The sequence below is a fragment of the Protopterus annectens genome, chromosome 6.part0, assembly GCF_019279795.1.
Source record: "Protopterus annectens isolate FY-2018-M chromosome 6.part0, PAN1.0, whole genome shotgun sequence".
Lineage (NCBI taxonomy): Eukaryota > Metazoa > Chordata > Ceratodontiformes > Protopteridae > Protopterus > Protopterus annectens.
The window spans coordinates 826,394,862-826,405,626 of NC_056737.1; the positions used below are offsets into that span (position 1 = coordinate 826,394,862).

The 10,765-nt window shown below is 39.0% G+C and overlaps 1 protein-coding gene across 1 annotated transcript in view; it reads right to left on the reverse strand.

The window, feature by feature from the left end:
* The window catches only part of TDRD9 (tudor domain containing 9), a 2,841,455-nt gene that overhangs the window by 2,544,516 nt on the left and 286,174 nt on the right, over window positions 1-10,765 (reverse strand). The window lies entirely within an intron of this gene.

A 10,765-nucleotide genomic window follows, 5' to 3' on the forward strand; every position in this document is an offset into this window, starting at 1 on the left:
CACTATGTTAAATGGGTTTAGCATAGCGAGACAGCTTTAAAATAAGCAACGGAGATCTCCGTTGCTTATTTTAAAGCTGTCTCGCTATGTTAAACCCATTTAACATAGCGAGACAGTGTTTTAAAAGTAGAGTTATACTAATGGAAAAAAGTCCGGGCGACCGGACCTTTTTCCAGTAGTATAACTCGATTTACAATGTGCACGCTGGCCAGTCAGCGTGCACGTTTTGGGGGGGTCATGGTATAATATAGCAATAAACCATGCCTGGGTGTGGGTAATGCTGGCTTTACCCACGGTTAGTGTGGTTTGGTCACGAGGGCGAAGCCCGAGTGGCCAAAGACAACCGTGGGTAACTCCAGCATTACCCACACCCAGAAGTGGGTTATCGCTACTATACAATGACATTTAAGAAAATTACTTTTCTTAAATAATGGCATTGTATAATGCCTCCTCACTACCCTTCCGCAGCTGTCTTGTATTCTGCAGCAGTTCTGTTGTACTGCGCATGTGTATGCTTACGCAGTACATCACAGCTGTGGGTGGAAGCAACGGAGAAAGCAAGATCTCCGTTGCTTTTTACAAACTGTCTCGCTAAGTTAAAGGAGTTTAACATAGCGAGACAGCTTTAAAAAAAGCAATGGAGAATCTCTGTTGCTTTTTTTAAAGCTGTCTCGCTATGTTAAACCCATTTAACATAGTGAAACAGTTTGTAAAAAGCAACGGAGATCTTGCTTTCTCCGTTGCTTGTCTCTCTATGTTAAACTCCTTTAACATAGCGAGACAGTGTGTAAAAAGAGACTTGTACTAATGGAAAAAGTCCGGGCATCCGGACCTTTTTCCATTAGTATACGTCTGATTTACAACTTGCACGCTGACCAATCAGCGTGCACGTTTTGGAATATTAATGGGGGGGTTGTTGTACAATAGTAAACAACACATACTCTTATCCAAAGAGCAGATAAATTTAGCACAGACTTCATACCCTCCCCTTCTTATATTCAAGGGCCCATCCTTGGACCCCTACTTTTCAATATATTCATTAACGACCTTCACTCCTCCTCCTTTCATTCTACCATTATTCAATATGCAGAAGATTCCACAATCATTTCCTTCTCTCACATTACTCACCTTTATGCCCTCACCCAACAGTTCCTTCATTCAGTCAAAAGATGGCTTAACTCTAGCCAGTTAGTACAGAATCCTAAGACTAAACTTCTCTTTATTTCTCCCTACAACCCTCCAAAATCACAAGGCTTCCTTATCTGTCACCTCACTCAACACCACCACTATCTCCACTGAACCTCACACCAGACTTCTTGGTATCATTATCGATAACCAGCTAAAGTTCGATCTCCATACTCAGCAGTGCATAAAAAAAAAAAGACTCAAACTCAGACTCCTATACAGATATCTCACTCAATCCTCCAGACTCGCCCTTGCCCCAGGCTTCTTACTCCCCACCTTACTCTATGCAGCCCCCATACTTACAAATATTCAATCTAATCTCCTGACTAAACTTGAACTTGCCTATAACAAGATTGCTAGATTTGCTACTAATCTACCCTAACACACCCATCACTGTATAGCCCTAAAAAACCTGCAATGGCTTGAATTTCAGTACCAAATACTAGTTCTCCAGCTTCTCACAGCTCACTCACTCCTACATGGTCCATCTTTCTGCCTCTCTCTCTCTCTATTCTCTTATCCAGCCTTATACTCACATCCATGATCTCCATAGTTCTAAACAGAACCTATTACTTGTCTATAAGCCTAATAAAAATATTGGCAAAGTACTCTACAGCTGTCAAATGCCTGGAACAGATTACAACTACATGTCAGATCCATCACCAATTGCAACTCCTTCAAAATAGCTCAAATATACCTTCCACAAGTCATGGTTATGTCCTTGCAATGGCCCAACATATATTATTTTTCTACTTGTTATGCAGTCTTCCTACTACTCACCCTCTCATAACAGCAACATCTATAAAATCTAATTTGACTATGATAATGCAAACTGTTGTCCAACCTGCTTCTACTAACCTACTCTTTTGCATATCTCCTACATAGGTGCTTATTTCCCCTATAACTCCAGTGCCTTTTTCCTTCCTGTTGCTACTTTTATCCTATCCTCTCGCTGTACCTCTCTTCCTTGCTAGCCAACTACTGCTAGCATCTCAGTACTTTCTTCCTGACTTTTTTTCTTCCTGCAGCTAGTTTATATCCAACCTCTCACTGTACCTATCTTCCTTGTTGACTTACCACTCCTATTATAATAGTATTTTCTTTCTACACTATTATACACCTTACATAGGCAGCTCTCTGTTGTACCATTGGCTAGAATCTGTTAAGTAAATAATTAGACAAATAACTAAAACATATTTAAATTTATTTATTTAACTTATTTATTTAAAAAAAAAAAAAAAAAAAACACAGACTTCTTGGTATTCTCATGTATATATTGTTGATTACACTGTTAGTAACCTTATAAATGTTACTTTTTTAATTATATTAAGCAATCTTAACTAATCTACTACTGTTTTTTAACAGTTTTGTTGTGCAGCTTTTCTCCCCGGGTCTCCGCTGAAAAGGGGTCTGTACCCAATCGGACCAACCAGTTAACAAATGTTAAGTAAAAATAAATAAATATTACCAGATCGCAACTGCATCTACACCTACTCCTCAAATCTGCCAAGAACAAGTCCTCAAGGCACTACCAAACTCCAAAAAATATTACTTCCATGGGGCAGGATAACACAGTTGTCCAATGGACAGCTGGATACAGGACTTGCCAGACCCTCCACAGAGGTTATTCAATATGAGCCTCCAAAACTGGCTTCATGCCAGATGAATGGAGGATAGCAAGTCATTACCTTGCACAAGGGTGTGGCATCAACTGACTCAGGTAATTACAGACCCATAAGCTTGAAGAGTCACATCTGTAAGGCTACAGAAAGGATCATTATGGAGTTAATAAATAAGGACCTTGGCAAGCTACAAACATTTGACCCAAGCCAGTTCAGAGCCATCTATTAAACCTGGTCAACATATTTGAGAAAGTTGCTGAAGCAAAGTATGGCAGCAAATAAATACATACTACATACCTAGAACTTGCAAAGGTGTCCAGTACCAACCCAAATTCAGGTGTAGTACATAAGGGTTTACATTTAACTTGAAGAGTTTATGTAACTCTCCAGACAGCAAACTGGCTCATGAAAAGAACCTAGGAAATTAGGGTGGGCAGCTCTAGTACTTCCAAAAGACCTGTCACTAACAGTGTAGCTCAGAGTTTAGTCTGTTGGCCACTCCTCTTCAGCTTTTATTTCTTGAGGTAAAAAGCAAATGTCAAGGGTCTACAGGTGATCACATTTGCAGATCATTGTAACTTGGTGCCACTGTAAACTCCTCAAAGGAAACCAAGGTCCTCAGAAAAGGCCTTTCCCAAACAGCTGGTGTCAAAACCATGGAAAAAAAAAAACTAAATGCCAAGAAATGGATAATAGTATTCAACAAGAAGGACCACCCTTGTAACCATCACATTGATAATACACCTCTGAAAGTTGATCCTGTAGTAGGAGAGCTGGGAACTACTGTCCTTTGATCATCACACTTCCACTACTGGAAGGAACCCCTTTTTCATCAAATAGCTTATATCTAATGGCATGGTGTCCATGTCCAGGAGTGTAATCATTCCACTGTACTCTGCTCTTGTTACGCCAGTCAATGAATATAAAGCTCCTTTCTAAATGTACCAGTCCAAACACTTGGCACAACCAGGACAACCACAACACTTTCCCTCTAAATAAGCAAGGGTCTAAATCATAAAAAATATGTAGACCATCTAAAAGTTTTGTTTTTCTTCTCAGTATCATACAGGCTACTAAGAATTGACCTCCGTCTCAAAAGACCTTGTCCTGTCAGACCTATTACACATTTGCAAGTTTAATGGTAGCATGAAACACCGATCAAGGGATTGCCATCTCCTTTGCAACGTGAACAGGACATGTTGGAGGAAAAGCATCTTGGAGACTATAGTTCCAATGGAACAGTCTTCCACTCTGCATAAAGCAAATTACTTCTGTTAGTCTATTCAAATGAAATTTGGATTACTGGATGGGAAACTATAAATTCACCAGGCTTAGCACCCATGTTTCTTATGGAAAGGGGCAGCAAGTATTTTTTTTGCCCAATCAGAATTATTCGTATATAAAATATAAGGGCTAAAAACTTACTTATCACATGGGAATACAAGGTTAGGCTTCTAATAATCCTCACAGATTAACAGCCCAGTAAGTACCTATGCACTTATAAAGGTATGTAAATTTTCCTATGAGTTCCTCCACTGTCAACAGTTGCCCCTCAACTCTCTTCTCTTACTATCCATTCATTCTCATCACCCTGGATTGCTGTACTAAATGTCACAGTATGAGAATGGGATCTAGTGGCACCTGTATGTATTGCAGCAAGAGCAGACCGCAGAACAGGCCATAATCCAGGAAGCCCAGCTTCTCCTCGGTCTATCAGGTCCCAGTGGCAACTCACAATGGAAGCCCATTCTGTAAAGTTAGCCCCACTGCAGCATGTACATAATGTATACACCAAATGCTAATTACAGACTGTCACTTTAAAGTTTGTCAGACTAGCATATTACTGGCACAACTGCTGTACTACCAGGCTGACCACACAGCCATCTCCTCTCGCCCCAGATGGATAAAACACCAATCAAGCTACCCTTTTCCTCCTTCACCTGCTGTTTTCTCCTATGCATGGGTCTCTAATCACTTCCAAGTCATCTAAACTGCACTCAGGGCTGCAGCACCTATTATTCCCTAAAAGGCTGAATAAAACCCAAAGGGGAGCATTTGTCTGTTCTAAAGGAACTGGCTGAATGGCTTGCATACTTAGTAAAGTACAGATGTACAAGTTGAACTTACCACTACAGTAAATGTTCGAATGAACACCGCTGCAGTAGTTTTAGCTATATGGGTTATATCCTGCCATATATCAGCCAGCCAGCTTCAGAGCACCTTCCACATGCCCAAACTGTCAAGCAGCTCAAGCTGAACTGACTAAAAGACAAGTTTGGGTACAAAGTCTTTCATAGCTTTCCTGACAGAGGAGGCAGAGGCCTAAAAAGACAATGCTAGGAATAACAATGTCCACACCCTAGCATAAAAAACACATCAAAAAACAAGGAGGATGGAGGAAGAGAGCAGCTACTGAAGCAATGAACAAACATCTACCGTTATCATTAAGTTCAACTTGCACAACTGTACTTTCTTCATATTGATCACTGCTGCAGTAGCCTTAGCTATACGAATAAATTACCACAGATAACTATATTTGGGAGAAGGGTCCAGAAGCCCCTGGAGAATGGTCCTAGCAACGCTTGATCTAGACTTAGAGAAGGAATCAAGTTTATAGTACTTTGTAAAAGTATGTACAGAGGACCACGCAGCAGCTTCCATAATACTTCTAGAATCCAACCCTTTCCAAATAGCCACAGATGAAGCCAAGGTCCTGCTAGAGTCGGCCTTGGCCCTGCCTGGAATAAATTTGTTAAAGGTGAGTAAAACAAAAAGTAATAGCTTTAGACAACCATTTCAAAATAGTCTGTTTTGATACAGGATGTTCTTTCTTACCTTCACAAGAAATGAAAAATTGATCCAAAGCTCTGAAAGACTTTGTTCTGTCAAGATAGCACAAGTTGTCTGTGGACATCCATGGTATGGAGTATCCTTTCTCCCTAATTTTTAGTTTCAGCAAAGAAACAGTGAGATGAATAGTTTGGCTTAAAGTAAAGGAAAGCACAAGTCAACCATCAATCCTCAAAAGCCCTAGAGGAGTGTACACTTCAGCAATACGAAAGCTCTGAAAGGGCTTCATGCCCAAACTTGTCTTTTAGTCAGTTCAGCTCGAGCTGCTTGACAGTTTGGACATGTGGAAGGTGCACTGAATCTTTGGAAGCTCTCCAGCCACTATATATCCTGGACAAAATATAACCCATATAGCTAAGACAGCAGTGATCAATATAAAGGACATCTGTTATACCAGGGGTTCCCAAAGTGTGAACCGCGGCACTCTGGAGAGCCACAAACTAATAAGGTTAGCCACAAAAATAAACCGCAAACTAATAAGCTTAGTTACTAAGCTAATTAATTTGCAGTTTATTTTGCGGCTGCTTAGGCAATTAGCTGTGTTAAATAAAAGGATTTCCGGACAACCATTGCAATAACTCCCTCTCTTTTTGCAATGGTTGTCCGGAAATTTTAACACAGGTAATTGCCTTGTACATTTTACTGTAGGAGAAAGGAAATAAATGGTCAGACTTCCGAACTAATTAGTTCAGACTTCCTGAACTCTTTAGTTCTATTTATGTAGTAAAATGCTGTATTCTTAGTCCAGCTGGTGTAAAATACAATCATCTGCATCTCATGTATGAAGATGAGGATTCAAACTAATGTCTGACAAGATTTTAGGCATACTGTAATTTCTTATGGAAAACAGTGTAATGTTCTCACTACTTCAGCAATGGACAGCATTAAGAAAACGCACAAGTTTGTTAAGGGACAATGAAGAAAGCAGATGTCGTTGAAACAGGGAATATATATTATTTCTGTTTATTAGTTACCACAGTGCATGTCATTTTCTTGTTGTGTGTAGATTTTATATTTTTTGTTTGATCACTATAGTGCGTCAAACTCTTAATATTTTTCTTGCAGTTTAGGTAGTGTATGTGCGTGTGTTTGAAAACTAAGATTGTTATATTGTTTTCCTGAGTCTTTGATACTGGTCATTCTATGTTGTGGTGTTAATCTCCCTTTTGCTATATTGCGGCTTTTGCTGCAGTCGATACTTATGTTTTTTGATGTGTTATAGCGGCATGTTAGAGAGACTTCTGATACCAGAAGTATTTCTTTTGTTTTGTATGTGGGTTTGCTTCAGATCTTGTATAGTTAGGATACTAGTTATGAATGTAAAATTTCTAAATTACCTCTGACTTTGGCTTTCTTGGCTCTTTCATAGTTTGAGTTTGTGTCTTTTCAGTGAAGGTAATACAAAGACGTTGCTGGGCTGTTTGGGTTCAGAAAAGATTAGTAGTGGTTACTAGGCATGCTGTCCAGGAGACCTTTTTAATGAGCCTAGCACACAGTGTTTTGGGGCAAATGGGTAATGTCTTGTTAAGAGACTAGCTCAAGGACACAAAATAGGCAAATGAAGACTGATAAAAATTAAACCTTGCATTACAGCTTGGAATCAGTTCATTGTCTTAATTTCTGCAACAACCGTACTAACAGTCTTTTTAGACTTACTCAAGCCTTCAAATATAAAGGTAAAATTTCAAAACAGCAGGGCTGTCTTCTATGAGAGGATGAGAAAAACAACTAGCAAGGTATTTGTTTTGCTGCACAATTTCTATAGGAATGTTATCTGGAGTGCTCAAAGAATGAGGACTATTTCTGAATAGTTTTTGCAGAGTACTAAACAGAATGGAGGCCGTCTTAGCTGAATTTACGAGGGACATTAGATACTTCACCGAATGTGGAGAACTGTTAATAGAGTCACTTTGGTATGATAACAGCAAATGCTTCTTTCCTATGTAATATAATATCAGCATACAGGTTTATGCTATTTGGAGGGATTTTGTAACATATCACTGATGAAACAGGAAACAGCCTAAAGCGGCCACAAAATAAACCACAAACTAATAGTTTGTGGTTTATTTTGTGGTCACTTAGGGCAGAACAAGCAAAAATAACAATCTGCTAAAGTTCTGAATGTATTTAATCTAAACACTGCAAAATATGCAAGTTTGTGGTACAGTGTCAAACTTTGAGTCAAGTTAGTTTTATTTGAAGAAATGCTGTCCTCTGCTGTACACTACTGAAAGTGCAGTCCTTTCAAGCTGACATAAGAAAGTCAAAACAGTATTACTTCAATGGTAGCTGCTTTATGCAATGCCCAGCACAAAGACAGTCCATAACGGAGCCTATGAATTACCTCGTCCACCACTGCTCATGCCTTTCTGCATATGTTAAGAAAGCAGTACACTGAATTCGGTAGTGAGCTCTAAAGACTTGGCTCCAATATTATTTAAACCTGGAATGTGTTAGGCCCAGGGCCTGGCTTAGGCAATTAGTTGTGTTAAATAAAAGGATTCCCGGACAACCATTGGAAAAATAGAGGGAGTTATTCAACCAAAGCTCATAGGTCTATGACTACATTTTCAAGTACCTTTTATGCTCTTTTGACAGATGCACACAGGGAGGCAAGTCAGCTAATAAAGTTCCAAATAAGTAGCAGGAGCAATGGGTTTCATAAAGAGTTTACAGTCTTCTCTGGATATGCTACCTATGAATGATTAGCACCTGAAGGTTTTTTGGGGGGTCTGCAGTAAGGCATGTGCTAGTAACACAGGAAGAAAACTTGCTGTTTAGGGCTGGAGAAAGTGGGAGTGGCTTAAGTCACGTGAAGGTTTTGAAGTATTTCTCCTCCTACCTATGTATGTTTAAAAATGGATTGTTTTTTAAACAGTAATAAGCGCTGTGAGAGTGAAAATAAAGAGGGCACACCATCAACAGTGTGAAGAAGCGCAAATATAGAAAATATGATGACAGTTATTTGGACTTTGGTTTTACGTCGACAGAAGTCGGTGATGAAGACAGGCCGCAGTGTGTACTGTGTATGAGAGTTTTGGCACCAGAGTGCATGCTACCAAGTAAGTTGAAACGCCATTTAGAAACCATTCATCCCAGCATGGTTAGTAAATCTCATGACTACTTTAACCAGGAAGTTAAAAGAGTTAAAGCAACAAAAAGGTAGTTTTTATAAGCAGGCATCAATACCAAGCAATGCTTTGCTAGCATCTCACAAGGTGGCACATAGAATCTCAAAATGTAAGAAGCCTCATACCATCACAGAAGAACTCATTCTACTGGCTGCTGTAGATATGGTGAACATTATGACAGGCGAGTCTGCTGGGAAGCTGCTTTCAAAAGTGCCTTTGTCCAATAACACCATTAGTCGCAGAATACAGCACATAATCAATTAATTACAAAAATGATCAATTAATTACAAAAATAAAAGGGAAGGAATTTGGGCTGCAGCTGGATGAGGACACAGATAATAGTGACGCACACTTGATTTACTATGTACGGTTTACAGATGGTGATAACTTTGTGGAAGACCTTCTCTTTTGTAAAAGTATCACTGCTGGTGCTAAGGCTCAAGACTTGTTTGAGCTCCTTGATACTTTTATATCCGAAAATAATTTGGAGTGGACTAAGTGCGCGTTGGTGTCTGTACTGATGGTGCTCGTTCTATGTCCGGCTGTTCTGGAGGACTGCAGGCACTTATTTGTAGCAAAGCCCCTGATGCACTTTGGACCCATTGAGTTATTCACAGGAAAGCACTCGTATCAAAATATCTGAGTCCGACATTGAACCAGGTCTTAGAATATGTAGTGAGTGTAGTAAACTTTATAAAAACTCGGCTGTTGAAGGCAAAGTTTTTCAAAAAACTATGTGAGGATATGGGATTCTGAGCACACATTTTTGTTGTACCACAGCACTTCGCAATGGCTCTCTTGTGGTAACATTTTGTCTCGTAAGTTTGAAATGCGACAGGAAATTTATATTTTTCTTAAAGAGGAAGACCACAAGTATAACAAAAATTTTGTGAATGAAGATTTTTTGGTAAAACTAGCATACTTGAGTGATATTTTTGAAAAGGTGAATGCTCTGAATGTCTCCAAACAGGGAAGCAACATGCACCTTTTAAAGTCAACTGAGAAAATTTCAGCTTTTATAAAAAAAAAAAAAACTATGGAAAGGAAAAATGAGGCAAAGACTGTTTCTCCTTCTTGCAACAGTTTTTGACCTCCAATGGCCTTGATTTCATACCTCGAGAAAAATCCATTTTTGAAGAACACTTCTCACAGCTTATCACCTGGTTTGAGAAATATTTTCAAAATATCGTTAAATTTGCATGGATTCAAGATCCATTTAATGCCGGTGCTCCGTCTGAAATTACTACTGCAGATGAAGAAAATCTTATTGAGTTGTCTTGTGACAATACACTGAAAACAAAATTTAGCAGCATGGAATTAACTGAATTTTGGATATCTGTAAAAGATGAATATCCCCTTCTGAGTGGTAAAGCTCAGAGAATTTTAATTCCATTTGCAACTTCTTAATTTGTGCGAAGCTGGGTTTTCAGCGGTCGTTGTGATAAAAACTAAGTATCGTGGAGAAGGAAATGAGAGTGGCTGTGTCCAGTTTGATTCCAAGATTTGAGAAAATGTGCAGTGATCAACGGGCTCATCCATCCCACTAATTAAAATTAGCTGAATTTGTTCAATTACATGTTTTTGTGATCTTAAATGCGTGTTATTTATTTTTACCTAACCCTTTTAATTAAAAAAAAAAATGATTAGCTATTTCGCAAAGTATACTCGTTAGAATTTGACCGGGGGGGGGGGGGGGGCACCTTGGGAAAACCTGGATTCAACAAGGGAGTTGGGAATCGAAAAAGTTTGGGAACCACTGTACTATACCAATACAGTTTAAAATGAATCTGATCTTTTGAGATACTTTAGGAAGAAACTGGGGAAAAAATATTAAAATCTACTCTTTCCCCTTCTGTTGACACTACTCTTACTTAACTGTCAAAGGTAATTTGAAAGCACTGCTTTGTTAACAGGAAAATACATCTCCTAGGAGCAGACAATGAATAGATCAGATATTTAATTGTCAGTGGGTGATGG